This window comes from Coregonus lavaretus (genome assembly GCF_964263955.1).
Source record: "Coregonus lavaretus genome assembly, chromosome: 17".
Lineage (NCBI taxonomy): Eukaryota > Metazoa > Chordata > Actinopteri > Salmoniformes > Salmonidae > Coregonus > Coregonus lavaretus.
This window is the reverse complement of record NC_140004.1, coordinates 39,336,001-39,350,945: the sequence shown is the minus strand read 5'-3', so window position 1 is coordinate 39,350,945 and position 14,945 is coordinate 39,336,001. Positions and strand designations below refer to the sequence as shown.

The 14,945-nt window shown below is 47.9% G+C and overlaps 1 pseudogene across 1 annotated transcript in view; it reads left to right on the top strand.

Annotated features, from left to right (window-relative positions):
• The first annotated feature begins 201 nt into the window (after positions 1-201).
• The window catches only part of LOC311144391 (importin-11-like), a 305,649-nt pseudogene continuing 290,905 nt past the window's right edge, over positions 202-14,945 (top strand). The window contains exons 1-4 of the transcript in view: positions 202-246; positions 371-428; positions 1,024-1,071; positions 5,028-5,133. The product of the transcript in view is annotated as an importin-11-like (transcript). The remainder of the gene's footprint in view (positions 247-370; positions 429-1,023; positions 1,072-5,027; positions 5,134-14,945) is intronic.

Sequence of the window (14,945 nt, the reverse complement as noted above, 5' to 3'; positions counted from 1 at the left end):
CCTCTGACCTTTCCACAGTGTTCCTGTAATGAGCTGTCTCCTCCCCACTGATCTCTCCACAATGTTCCTGTAATGAGCTGTCTCCTCCCCACTGATCTCTCCACAGTGTTCCAGTAAGGAGCTGTGTCACTATTTAGTATCAATGGCCTGTCATGGGCAGCAATACTAACACCTGGTTATTGATTACCACAGGTATTGATCATGTCAATGTTGTTGCCCCCTGTGGGAGTAGAACATACTGAATGGGTGGGTTGTGTTTGTGTCTTGATCTAATAAAGCTTGGCAGGTTCTGTATAGGTTTTGATTAACCTTTAACCCTGTGAGTGACACCCAGTGTGGAGTGTGTCTGTCTGACCTCCCCTGCCAATAGTCCATTGACCTCCCCCAGACTCCTGGAGTACTACTGGAGATGGTGCAGAATCTACAAGGTAAGTCCGTCATTGTATTGTCCTCTAAGACAATCCTTTGGGGAAAAGGGTATTCTGATCTCAATAGGACATCCTGTTTAAATAAAGGTGAAGTAAAACATGTTTTCACAAAACTATTTTCTGATTATTTCCTAACCTGGCCTTGTCCAGCCACAGCCTTGGTTGTAGAGATCTCCACTTAAACGGCTCAGAATGTGCTGAACCATTCATCCATTCAACAGTCTTTAGAACCACATTCTTTAGATTACAATATGAGATTCCCCCTGTGACACAGGCCTGTGTAAGTGATCAGTTGATCAGTTGTTCCCAGAGATAGTTGTCTAGGGTGTCCAGTGTTCTCCTCTCACAGAGTTGTACTATAGGGACTGTCGGATTGAGGAGAAATTGGAAAATTCAATTTTAGCTGAAAGCCAAATATCGATTGTGAGAAGCCACTCAGGCGCCAACAACAGCGGTGTAAGTGAGAGGGGCAGACTGGATAACGATGTGTCTGTCTCAGTCAGCATATCAGACATGGGATATTCCATCATTTTCAGTGGTACAGTTTATTGTCATTTGTGTGTACATTTTATTTGATGTATGTGTGTGATTGCAGGACCAACCAATGTGGAGGACCCTGTTAAGCTGCTGATGAAGGATGCAGGTGGGTAATAATGGTTTCTTGTTACAGATTCTCTGATCTCTTGTTACGGTCTCTCTGATTTACATTTTGGTCATTTAGCAGACGCTCTTATCCAGAGTGGCTTACAGTTAGTGAGTGCATAAATTTTTCATACTGGCCCCCCGTGGGAAACGAACCCACAACCCTGGCATTGCAAGCGCCATGCTCTACCAACTGAGCTACAGGACAACCAGGGTATGTTGCCTGCCCAGTTGGATTCTGTTAGGATAGGCATGTTGTCCAAGTCTCTCTCTCTCCATCTCAGTTCTCAGTCCAAGAACGTAAAGTCTGTGAGAGCTCTTCCATGCAGTGTATTCTTCCTCTGTTCCCAGCCGTGATGGATTGCTCATTCTATTAGTCTCGAATGCAAACAGTGCGTTCCTGCAGGAACACCTCTGGGATGATTGCTTTGGGATAGGTCTTTATCGATTGGTGTTTGGTTTCCGAGGAGAGTTTGGTCATTCATTCCTCATTGTGTGGCCGTACCGTGATTAAACTTGATCTGACGTCTGTCAGCAAGTCCTGTAATTTATAGGGATACTCACAGAGGGCAGGGTCTGATAGGCCGGACAGGGTGGCACGGGACCGCCAGTTGATTCTGAGAATTCAGCACATCCATGTCCGTTGAGGCGAACCTGAGATTTCCTCATAAATGTACACAGGATGTTTCTACTGTATAGAAAACAGTTCAACAGTCCCTAGAATGAAATACCTAGCCTGTAGGTTTAAAACATGCATTTGGTGAAATACACACCCTCCACGTTAGACCCCTCCATGTTACCCCCCTCCATGTTACCCCCCTCCATGTTACAGCAAATACCAATTATACCTATTTTAATGACATTGAAGAATCAGGAGAAAATTATCACATTATTCTTCAAGTTACAGTATATCAACATGTGATGAGTTCTTTAATTTGATACATTGTTCAGAAAACGTGTGTAAATGTCCTGGAGCTATTAGCGCCATTTTCCTTGTTCAAAAGCCTGGCTGGTCATTCCTAGTAACAAATGGAGTTCATAAGGGTCACTCAGAGTCGTAAAAAGGAGAAAGGAAGGAACAGGAGTTTGTCTCTGTGATAGGGAGGGTTGATGCTGCACAGGGAATATCTGTTTACCACCACCCCAACTGAGGGTGCGTGACTTCACTCGTGGGCTCTCGTTACAACACTTGTTTCGCAGTCTTATGGCTTGGGGGTAGAAGCTGTTCAGGGTCCTGTTGCTTCCAGATTTGGTGCACTGGTACCAATTGCATTGCAGTAGCAGAGAGAACAGTCTATGGCTTGGGTGGCTGGAGTCTTTGACAACTTTTTGGGCCTTCCTCTGACACCGCCTGGTGTAGAGGTTCTGGATGGCAGGGAGCTTGGCCCCAGAGATGTACTGGGCCGTGCTCACCACCCTCTGTAGCCCCTTGTGGTCGGGTGCTTTGCAGTTGCCATACCAAGCGGTGATGTAGCCAGTCAAGATGCTCTCAATGATGCAGCTTTATAACTTGGAGGATCTGAGGACCCATGCCAAATCTTTTCAGCCTCCTGAGGGGGAAGAGGCACTGACGTGCCCTATTCGCAACTGTGTGGGTGTGTGTGGACCATGTTTTTTCCTTAGTGATGTGGACAACGAGGAACTTGAAGCTTTCAACCAGCTCCACTACAGTCCCATCAATGTGGATGGGGGCGTGCTCGACCCTCCATTTCCTGTAGTCCACCATCTGCTCCTTTGTCTTGCTGACGTTGACACTGCCAGGTCTCTGAACTCCTCCCTATAGGCTGCCTCATCGTCGTCGGTGATCAGTCCTATCACCGTCATGTCGTCAGCAAACTTGATGATGGTGTTAGAGTCGTGCGCGGCAACACAGTTGTGGGTGAACGGGGGAGTACAGGAGGTCAGCCATGGTCAGCCAGCGCTGTGATAAGATAGTGTGTAAAACAATTAATTTGAAGATTATATGCACAATATGTTTGTTAGCTAACTAGCCAGACAGTTTTAGTGGAATAATTAAATACATTTTTCAAATGAACTGCTAGCAACAAGAAGCTGCCGTGTGGGGAATCGTAGATGGCTATTTTTCAGCTAGTTGTATGTTGTTCTTACATTTCTTGATACCATATCTTGTTTTGATATGTTTTGACTGATGTCACATCTATGATAATATGGCTAAAATTAGCTAGCTAGCTAACTAACAACTGTAACAATGTATTTGAGAGACAACAAGTGCTATTGTGCAAATGTATTTATTTTCAATAAATATTTGAAGATGAAATATAGTTTACATGTTGTTAATAATCCGATGATTCTAAGCCGACCCTGTCTGTTTTGCCCCGAAGATGTGAACGCATCGGTTTTGTTGCTAAACCACATACTGAACCTGTGTATACCATCCATCTGGCTGGATCCTTAGTAGGTCCCAGTATGAGTTAAAAAACAAGTTTAAACTGGAACATTTTGGGAGATATGTTTCACCACTGGGTCTTTACTGGACCTTTACATACTGTAGTGTTTTGGAACACAGTCTTTTAGTGCTGAGCGATTAACCGAAATCTCGGTTATTTTTTGGTTTTTGAACAACTAATTGACCAATGTCGGTTCAATTATTTGAATTCCATTTTTATTTTTTATTTTCTGTGAGCTCAATGCACACATGACTGTAATCCATTGCACATCTACTTGTCTGGTCTGTGTTTCTTTTACGCCTGTTACAGAAGAGACAGAAGATGCGGGATCATGAAGGGATATAGAGAGCAGTTGTTGCTTCGCAAGGTATCTCTATCTGAAAATACAGGATCTAAGTGATTGATAGTTGGTATTCAGCAGTCATAAAAGTATGCCTTATTTACATTGAAGAACTAGAAAATTGTGATTTTGTCAGACAGCATTGTCAGCAGCTCTATAGAGATGAGATGACTTGGAATGAAATAATAAAGTAATCAAATAAAACAAATGTAATATACACAAAAACTTACATATTTTATTAAAGTAAAGTAATGTGAATAAATAAGCAGTAATGGGCAGTCACTACTAGCATTGGACTTTTATTGATTGTTTTATCCTGTGTTGTTACAGCATTCAACCCAAATAATTGAAACCGAAATCGAAAAACCGTGATTATTTTTTAATAATCGAACCCAAACCGTACATACCTCAAAAAGCACTAATGGCTCCACACTATGTCCATACTACTGTCTTTAGATGAGTCATATGCAGGGGACACTGATGTTCCTTTTCCCTACCTCCAGTGATTACAGCACTCCCTAGAGAGACTATAAAACCATATCACTCTCTCCTTTTGTCTCTCTTTATCAGTCTCTTTTTAGTTCACCATCCCACACTTTCTCCCCTTACCCCCCCCCCCCCCCCCTCTCGCTCCACCACCTCTAGTTTGATCACTCCTTAGTCAGACTGTATCCCTCTGTGGTTGTTAGCACACCACAGGTCCTTCCAGTGCTGCTAATGACATCGTTTGTACCACCCACCAACACTGTGTTGTCATCGGCTGGCCCCATTGTTTATGGTTGACTGTTTCTCACACTATAAACTCCACGTCTAGTTTCAGTGGGCCCTTCAGTGTTACTCAAATGGACTTTATGGATGAAAACAGTAGTACAACACGGCTGAATCACAACTAATTGTGTTTCTGTTTTCTTCCATATGCCCTGCGTCGTAATCACACCAATCTGGCTTTATGTGGGAAAATGAAGGGAACATTCAGGCTGTTTATGAGAAGGGTCAAAACCACAGCGCATTCTATTCAGTTAAATTCTATTCAGTGAATAATAATACTGGCTCTGTAGGGAGCTATTCAATATAAATGACAAAATCAAAGATGGCCGGCCCAGCCTATTGGATATCTGATGGCAAGCAAATAGAAAAAGATGGCATCTTTCAGTCGTAACAGTATGCCATTGTTGAAAGGCTCTCATTTCCACCCCTATCTGACCACAGTGTACAATGCAGTGGGGCCTGCTACATAAGAGCTATGTGACAACAGTGGTTTTGACCAGTGGTTCAATAATCATCTTCTGGGCGAGCTACAAGCCAGCCACCACAAGTATGTCATCCATACAGTATTTTCTCATAACTGTCATAATGATGCATTAATACAGATGGATTGCATTCATAAGCCCAGTTCAGATACAACATCCGAGACGAGACAGAATAATGCAGTTTTATAAAGAAGTTTGCTTAATCTGAACAGTCTAGTTTTAGAACATCTCATGTCTGTCACGGTTTCGGCCGAGGCGGCTCCTTCTCCTTGTTCGGGCAGGCTTCGGCGGTCGTCGTCTCCGGAGTACTAGCTGCCACCGTTCGATGTTTCATGTTAGATTGGTTTTGTCTGTTTGTTACACCTGTTCATTGTTAAGTGTTCATTAGGCACCCTATTTAGTTATCTTGTGTTTGGTCAGGTGTTGTGTGTAATTGTTCGATGTCACGTGTTGTTGTTGGTCCGCTGTTCTGTGCTCTCTGTATTTCGTTTTGTTTAAGAGAGTCCTGCACGTTGTGCGCATTTACTTTGGACATTTCCAGTGTGCGTATGTTTCGCCTGTGGCCTGTTGCCGTGTTGGCTTGTACTGTCGGACTTCACTAAAGACATCTGTTTTTTGAATCTCTGTGTCCTGCGTGTGATTCCACGTTCCCTCTACACTCAACCCTGACAATGTCGGCTGCTGGAGTTTCCAAATTTCAACATGTCAAATCTTAGCTAAGGACTTGCGACGAGACGGATCTGTTACAAAGTGTGCCTGTTTTTGGTTAATGTATTTCATGATACTCGTTTGCAACAACACCTTGCTACAACAAGTGTCAAATATTTCAAAGTTTCATCATGTCATTGTAAAGAGGCACTGTTGCCATGGAGACAGTCTCAACTGCGCTGTCCTTTTCTTTGTTATCTAAACGCCAGGTATTCAGTCAGCTGTTTGTCTAAAACGGGCCGGTTTTCTGTTCTTGACTCGTCTTATGTTTGCTGTTGTATCTATACTGGGCTATATCGTAGTAGTGCTTTTAATAGGGCCTGACAATTCTACTGTCACCCAATCCGTGAACCTGTTTCGTCTAATGCCACCAGTTGGAGTTACTGTTTACTCAATTGAGTTTAATTTATGTAACCTTCCTCCACTGTTTCCCCATCAATCAATGCAGATCATTCCTTTAGCCAAGAAATGATAGTCACTTGGTTAGTAGTTGTTATCATATACGTACACTAGGGGTGTGCCGACATGGCCATACTCGTAATCGTATCCGTAAATTGACAGTTGATAGTCGGATCGGATCAGATTATACTCGTGATAGAAAAATATTGAATGTTTTAATATACCTACCGTGAGGGAAAAAAGTATTTGATCCCCTGCTGATTTTGTAAGTTTGCCCACTGACAAAGACATGATCAGTCCATAATTTTAATGGTAGGTTTATTTGAACAGTGAGAGACAGAATAACAACAACAAAATCCAGAAATACGCATGTCAAAAATGTTATCAATTGATTTGCATTTTAATGAGGGAAACAAGTATTTGACCCCTCTGCAAAACCTGATTTAGTACTTGGTGGCAAAACCCTTGTTGGTAATCACAGATGTCAGACGTTTCTTGTAGTTGGCCACCAGGTTTGCACACATCTCAGGAGAGATTTTGTCCCACTCCTCTTTGCAGATCTTCTCCAAGTCATTAAGGTTTCGAGGCTGACGTTTGGCAACTCGAACTTTCAGCTCCCTCCACAGATTTTCTATGGGATTAAGGTTTGGAGACTGGCTAGGCCACTCCAGGACCTTAATGTGCTTCTTCTTGAGCCACTCCTTTGTTGCCTTGGCCGTGTGTTTTGGGTCATTGTCATGCTGGAATACCCATCCACGACCCATTTTCAATGCCCTGCCTGAGGGAAGGAGGTTCTCACCTAAAATTTGACGGTACATGGCCCCGTCCATCGTCCCTTTGATGCGGTGAAGTTGTCCTGTCCCCTTAGCAGAAAAACACCCCCAAAGCATAATGTTTCCACCTCCATGTTTGACGGTGGGGATGGTGTTCTTTGGGTCATAGGCAGCATTCCTCCTCCTCCAAACACGGCGAGTTGAGTTGATGCCAAAGAGTTCCATTTTGGTCTCATCTGACCACAACACTTTCACCCAGTTCTCCTCTGAATCATTCAGATGTTCATTGGCAAACTTCAGACGGGCCTGTATATGTGCTTTCTTGAGCAGGGGGACCTTGCGGGTGCTGCAGGATTTCAGTCCTTCACGGCGTAGTGTGTTACCAATTGTTTTCTTGGTGACTATGGTCCCAGATGCCTTGAGATCATTGACAAGATCCTCCCGTGTAGTTCTGGGCTGATTCCTCACCGTTCTCATGATCATTGCAACTCCACAAGGTGAGATCTTGCATGGAGTCCAGGCCGAGGGAGATTGACAGTTATTTTGTGTTTCTTCCATTTGCGAATAATCGTACTAACTGTTGTCACCTTCTCACCAAGCTGCTTGGCGATGGTCTTGTAGCCCATTCCAGCCTTGTGTAGGTCTACAATCTTGTCCCTGACATCCTTGGAGAGCTCTTTGGTCTTGGCCATGGTGGAGAGTTTGGAATCTGATTGATTGATTGCTTCTGTGGACAGGTGTCTTTTATACAGGTAACAAACTGAGATTTGGAACACTCCCTTTAAGAGTGTGCTCCTAATCTCAGTTTATTACCTGTATAAAAGACACCTGGGAGCCAGAAATCTTTCTGATTGAGAGGGGGTCAAATACTTATTTCCCTCATTAAAATGCAAATCAATTTATAACATTTCTGACATGCGTTTTTCTGGATTTTGTTGTTGTTATTCTGTCTCTCACTGTTCAAATAAACCTACCATTAAAATTATAGACTGAAAATGTATTTGTCAGTGGGCAAACTTACAAAATCAGCAGGGGATCAAATACTTTTTTCCCTCACTGTACGTAGATGTTGGCAAAATAGGCTACCTATCTCCCTGCACGTTTGTAGGCCAAACAAGCTGCAGGTTAGGAGCCGTGGAGGGGTGTGTGTCTGATCTGTGTCTGATCTGTGTCTTATCTGTGTCTGACCTGTGTCTTATCTGTGTCTGACCTGTGTCTGACCTGTGTCTGACCTGTGTCTGACCTGTGTCTGTGCGTCCTCAACTTGCAGCAGGCAGACAAGTTTGCTATCTGTCAGAATGCGCGTCTGCGTTTTATCTTTTTCCCTACCCTCACCCCGCTTGTTAGATATTATGCACGTTGATAGCTTGATAGCAAGCGTCCTTGCCATTTATCATAGTAGCTGGCTAACAAGAGGTAGCAGCATTCTGAATGATCAGACCGAAACAGAGAAGTGAAAGTGATCGGGTGAAATTATGAAGTGAGTGGACAGAGATATACAGGTTCACTTTTTCCAATCAGAGCAGCAGGATCAATGTACAGCACACCCTTTTCTTTACAGACAGGCAAACTAGCCAGTTTATTTATTTAGACCACTTAGCACCTCACTTGACTGACTGAGAAAGATGCGTGCTGGCATCCGAAAAGTACATTTCTTTCAGATCACGGATAATTACAAAAAATACTCTGATCATAATCGGATCTAGAAAATTGCCCATATCCATTACGATACTTGTTTTGTCCGACTACTCGGCAGATCTCTAATATACACCACAAACATCCAGACTCAGGCTGTGAAGACTCAATTGAAAGAGGAGAGAGGGAGACAGTGTTTGGAGGAGAGGAAGAGGAGAGGGTAAATGTGGGGACGTGTGATCTCATGCAGTACACAGGAACCCTTAAATGCCCTCCCGACACTTGAGTCAAACCCACAAAGGAAGTGATATGCCAACACAGGTGTGATGATGTCACAGTGTAGGTGTGGTGATGTCACAATGGGACTTTTATGGGGGTGTTCTATCCACAGAATGAAAATGGTTCTCAGCCTCTCTGACACATCAAAGCACATAGCGATAGTCATATACTTACTTTAGTTAAAGTATCACAATCTGTCCTTATCACCCCTCCAAAGTGGGTGGGCTGCTGCTCTTCAAAGAGAGTGTTAGTGTCACGATCGTTTACTGATGAGACGAATCAAGGCGCAGCGTGATAAGCGAACATTTTATTAAGTACTTAACTAACGACAAAACAACAAACAAACGAAACGTGAAGTCCTAGGTTACACAAAACAAACCTTAACGGAACAAGATCCCACACCGACTAGTGCCAAACAGGCTGCCTAAGTATGGTCCCCAATCAGAGACAACAAGCTACAGCTGCCTCTGATTGGGAACCACCCTGGCCAACATAGATCTACACGATCTAGAAAACACAACATAGAAAATATGACATAGAAACTCCACACCCTGGCTCAACATTTAAGAGTCCCCAGAGCCAGGGCGTGACAGTACCCCCCCCCCCCCCCAAAGGCGCGGACTGCGACCGCGCCACACAAACACAACAGGGTAGGGGCCGGGTGGGCATTCCGCCTCGGAGGTGGATCCGGCTCCGGGCGCGACCACCACTTTCTCTCCACCTCCCCGTTGCGCCCCTGGTCTGGTCTGGCACCGCTGACTGGAGCTGGACCCGACGACGGTGGATCGATCTGTACAGGCTCCGGACTGGAGCCGCTGGCCGGAGCTGGACTGGGCACCGGTGGAGCGGATTGCTCTGGCTCCGGAGTGGATCCGCTGACAGGAGTTGGACCGGACCCCGGTGGAGCGGATTGCTCTGGCTCCGGAGTGGAGCAGCTGACCGGTGCCGGACCAGGCACCGGTGGAAGAGGCACGGGCCGTGCCGGACTGGACACACGCACCACAGGCTTGGTGCGGGGAGCAGGAACGGGCCGGTCCGGGCTGACGACGCGCACCACTGGCTTGGTGCGGGGAGCAGGAATGGGCCGGACCGGGCTGACGACGCGCACCACTGGCTTGGTGCGGGGAGCAGGAACGGGCCGGACCGGGCTGACGACGCGCACCACTGGCTTGGTGCGGGGAGCAGGAACGGGCTGGACCGGGCTGGCGACGCGCACCACTGGCTTGGCGCGAGGAGCGTACTGGAGACCACGAGCGTTGAGCCGGCACACCCCGTCCTGGCTGAATGCCCATCTTTGCACGACACGTGCGTGGTGCTAGCACAGGACGTACAGGACTGTGCCGGAACACTCGCGGCACAGTACGTGGCTCCGCATAACACGGAGCCTGCCCAGTCACACGCTTCCTAGCCTGAGTACGGGGAGTTGGCTCTGCTCTAACCCTAGGCTCCGCCAACCACCCTTTTAGCCCCCCAATTTTTTTTTATTGAGGCTGTCTCTCGGGCTTCCTCCTCGGCCGGTACCCTCTGCGTTGCCGCTGCTCCTCTCTATAGCGCGCCTCCACAGTCTCCTCCCAAGGACGGCGATCCATTCCGGCCTGAATCTCCTCCCAAGTCCAGGATCCCTTCCCGTCCAGGATCTCCTCCCAGGTCCAGGCTGTCTGTTCCTGGACACGCTGCTTGGTCCTCTTTTGGTGGGATCTTCTGTCGCGATCGTTTACTGATGAGACGGACCAAGGCACAGCGTGATAAGCGTACATTTTATTAAGTACTTAACTAACGACAAAACAACAAACAAACGAAACATGAAGTCCAAGGTTACACAAAACAAACCTTAACGGAACAAGATCCCACACCGACTAGTGCCAAACAGGCTGCCTAAGTATTGTCCCCAATCAGAGACAACGAGCTACAACTGCCTCTGATTGGGAACCACCCTGGCCAACATAGATCTACACGATCTAGAAAACACAACATAGAAAATATGACATAGAAACTCCACACCCTGGCTCAACATTTAAGAGTCCCCAGAGCCAGGGCGTGACAGTTAGGCTGAACCATTCACATGCTACATCATTCAACTTTTTTGTTGTAGGTTTAGTGTATTTTATCCCCCCAAGTCTCTTCAAATAATAAAATGAGGTTGGTTATATAAATGTACTCAGATACACTTTTCCAATTTGGATTGTTTTTTTGTTCCGTTTCTTTTTCAGCTCGTTTGGAGTAGTAGTGAATCAGTGAGAGTCTGGGAGAAAGTAAAGATGGTAGACATTTGGAGCCTTTTGAAAAGTGAAGCACAGTGGGAGTCTAGATTGTGTGTTGACAGAAATGTTTGAACATGGATAATCTCCTGCATTGTCCTTGAATGGTATTTCTCCTGTTAGTAGCTGTGTGTCATTTCACAAAAACAAAATCAAAATATATATTTTTTAAATTGTGTTTCATGTGGTAATATCACAAGCACAAGTACAGTGAAATGTGTGTGTCTGTCATATCTCCCCCCATCTCTCTCCATACCCACTTCTGCTCTATCACTATATCTGACAACACAGAGATCTGCTCTCAGATAGTTAGGATGCGTCCCAAATGGCACCCTGTTGCCTTTATAGTGCATTATTTTTTACCAGGCCCCATAGGGCACTTTAGGGCACTGTATAACAAATAGGGTAGCATAGAGCTGAATTGTTTGCTGGTGTTTGTTATTCCGTGTGGGTAAGGCAGTGCCAGAAAATGATGGAAGACAGCAGTTGGAATCACACTGTTTATTGTCACCCTTCCTTCCTTACTGGGCAGAAGTAGATAGACATAAGAAGAAGAAAAAAGAGAGGGAAGAGAGAGAGAGAGACGGGGACAGAGAGAGACGGGGAGAGAGAGAATGGGAGAGAGAGAGACGGGCGAGAGAGAGACGGGCGAGAGAGAGAGACGGGAAGAGAGATAGACGAGGAGAGAGAGACGGGAAGAGAGAGAGACGGGGAGAGAGAGATGGGGAGAGAGAGACGGGGAGAGAGAGAAACGGGAAGAGAGAGAGACGGGGAGAGAGAGACGGGGAGAGAGAGAGACGGGGAGAGAGAGAGACGGGAAGAGAGAGAGACGAGGAGAGAGAGACGGGAAGAGAGGGAGTTGGGAAGAGAGAGACGGGGAGAGAGAAACAGAGCGACAGAGCGACTGATCCACAGGGAAGGTGGGGGGGCAGGGGTAAGGGAGGGAGGGAGGGAGAGGGAAAGAGACAGGGGGGCACAATGCACCAGCCCTTTTCTCCTCACCATTGAATACATTCCAGATCTGTGTTTGTGTAAAATTGCACCTATGGGCGCTCCATCTTTCTCTTAAAAGCACATGCAGTGAGCAAAATAGCATTTGAACCAGACCATAACATTTGAACCAAACCATAACATTTGAATCAGACCATAGCATTTGAACCAGAAGTCATGTCGGGACATTGTGTGTTCCTGCAGCTAGCTTACGACGCGTTAGCAGACCAGTTGGTTTGTATCATACTGTGGTGGTCAGTGCTCATATGATCTGCCTGCCTGCATGTCTTCCTGACTGCCTGTCTGTCTGTCTGCCTGCCTGCATGTCTTCCTAACTGCCTGACTGTCTTCCTGACTGCCTGTCTGCCTGTCTTCCTGACTACCTGTCTTCCTGTCTGCCTGTCTTCCTGACTGGCTGTCTTCCTGTCTGACTACCTGTCTGGCTGTCTTCCTGTCTGACTACCTGTCTTCCTGCTTGCCTGTCTTCCTGTCTGTCAGCCTGCCTGTCTTCCTTTCTGTGTTCACATCAGGATCTGTGCTTTGATAAAATACTCAAAGACTCTCTGTTCCCGGAGGGCCAATGTTCTGATGTTCCGGTGGTTTATGATGCATTAGTCGAGTGCTAAACGGCCTGGTAGCCTATGGTTGGTCTGATAGTCTGGCTGTGGTGATGTGCGGTCAGCTGCTGGTCTTGAAGAGCAGAACCTCCCTCTGATCCCCAGATCCTTCCTCTGACCCCCTCTGATCCCCAGACCCTCCTTCTGATCCCCTCTGAACACCCAGCTCTCCCTCTGACCCCCAGACCCTCCCGCTGACCCCCAGACCCTCCCTCTGGCCCCCAGACCCTCCCTCTGACCCCCAGACCCTCCCGCTGACCCCCAGACCCTCCCTCTGGCCCCCAGACCCTCCCTCTGACCCCCAGACCCTCCCTCTGACCCCCAGACCCTCCCTCTGGCACCCAGCTCTCCCGCTGACCCCCAGAACCTCCCTCTGACCCCCAGACCTTCCCTCTGGCCCCCAGACCCTCCCTCTGGCCCCCAGACCCTCCCTCTGACCCCCAGACCTTCCCTCTGACCCCCAGACCCTCCCTCTGGCCCCCAGACCTTCCCTCTGGCCCCCAGACCCTCCCTCTGACCCCCAGACCCTCCCTCTGGCCCCCAGCTCTCCCGCTGACCCCCAGAACCTCCCTCTGGCCCCCAGCTCTCCCGCTGCAGCAGGAATCAACAATGTAAAGGTTTACTTAAAACTGAGCAACAGAACAACAAAGAGCCAGTACACGACAAGACACTAACAATCACACACACAACACAACACTGAACAGTCCAGGGCTATATAGGGGTGGTGATGAGATGATGAGGTGCAGGTGCGCTGGAGGTGATTATGGTGCGCTTGGTTACCATTCCGGTGAAGCCAAGGTGGTATGCTCAGACTGGTGGCTCAGTAGACCGACAAATCAGAGCGCCGGAGGGGACCAACGGGAGAAGATGTGACAGTACCCCCCCCCCCGCGTCCGACCCTGCGGAACCACTCGTCGACAGCGGGCGCATTGGTCTGGCTGGGTGTCCAAGGGGCCAGGGCCGGCTAGTACCCCAGGATGCACTGGAAGGGAGTGAGCCCCGTGGAGGAGTGAACAAGGTAGTTCTGGGCATATTCTGCCCCCAGAAAAGAAACCTCGCCCACTCACCCTGCCGGTCCTGACAGTTTGGACACATGGAACAGGAGTTGATATAGCGGGAGACATCAGTAGCCAAGGTGGGCCACCAGTATTTTTGTGAGAGAGAAGGTAGGAGTGCCCTGCCGTAAGGTTGGTGTGCGCCCAGATCAGCAGGCAGTCACGGACCCTGGTGGGTACATACACGCGCCCCGGAGGGGCGTTGGCAGGCGCTGGGTCCTCCTGAGCCGACAGGCGGATATATTTGTCCACATCCCAAATGACAGGTGCCCCGATGAGAGACGGAGGCAGGATACGACTCCCCAGATCCTTCCGTTCTCCGGTATGGTGCATCCTGGAGAGTGCGTCGGCTTTCACATTCTTGTATCCTGGGCGGTAGGACAGAATAAACTGAAAGTGAGTAAGAAATTGGGACCACCCGGCTTGACGAGAGTTCATCCGTTTCACTGCCCGTATGTTCTCCAAATTCCGGTGGTCAGTGAGAATCTGGAATGGATTGACTGCGCCTTCCATTCCTCCAGAGCGAGGACCACCGCCAACAGCTCCCTGTTTCCAACTCCATAGTTCTTCTCTGCAGGGTAAGATTGTTCAAGAAAAATGCACAGGGATACATTTTCTCTGGCTTAACTTGCCGCTGGGAGAGGACCCCAACCACGCCCTCCTCAGATGTGTCCACCTCCAGGATGAAAGGACGAGCTGGATCTGGGTTTTTTAGAAGGGGCGCTGTGAGGAACCTCTCCTTCAGCCTCTTGAAGGCAGCGTCAGCCTCAGGTTTCCAGGCCAGCTTCTGAGGCCCCCCCCTTAAGGAGAAAGGTGAGCGGGGCGGCTATGGAGCTGAAGGACCTGATGAAACGGCGTCCGTCTTCGCTCTTTCCATGAACACCCCCTGAGGACTGATCCTGTATCCCAGGAAAGAGATGGCCTGTTGGTGGAATTCGCATTTCTCCCCCTTCACCAACAGGCTGTGTTCCCGGAGGCGGAGTAGGACCGCTCTGACGTCCCTGACTTGCTCCTCGAACGTAGCCGAGTAGATCAGGATATCGTCGATGTACACCACCACCTGTCTACTCAGCATGTCTCGGAACACGTCATTGATGAAGGACTGGAACACGGAAGGTGCGTTGGCGAGGCCGTAGGGCATGACGCAGTATTCATAGTGGCCT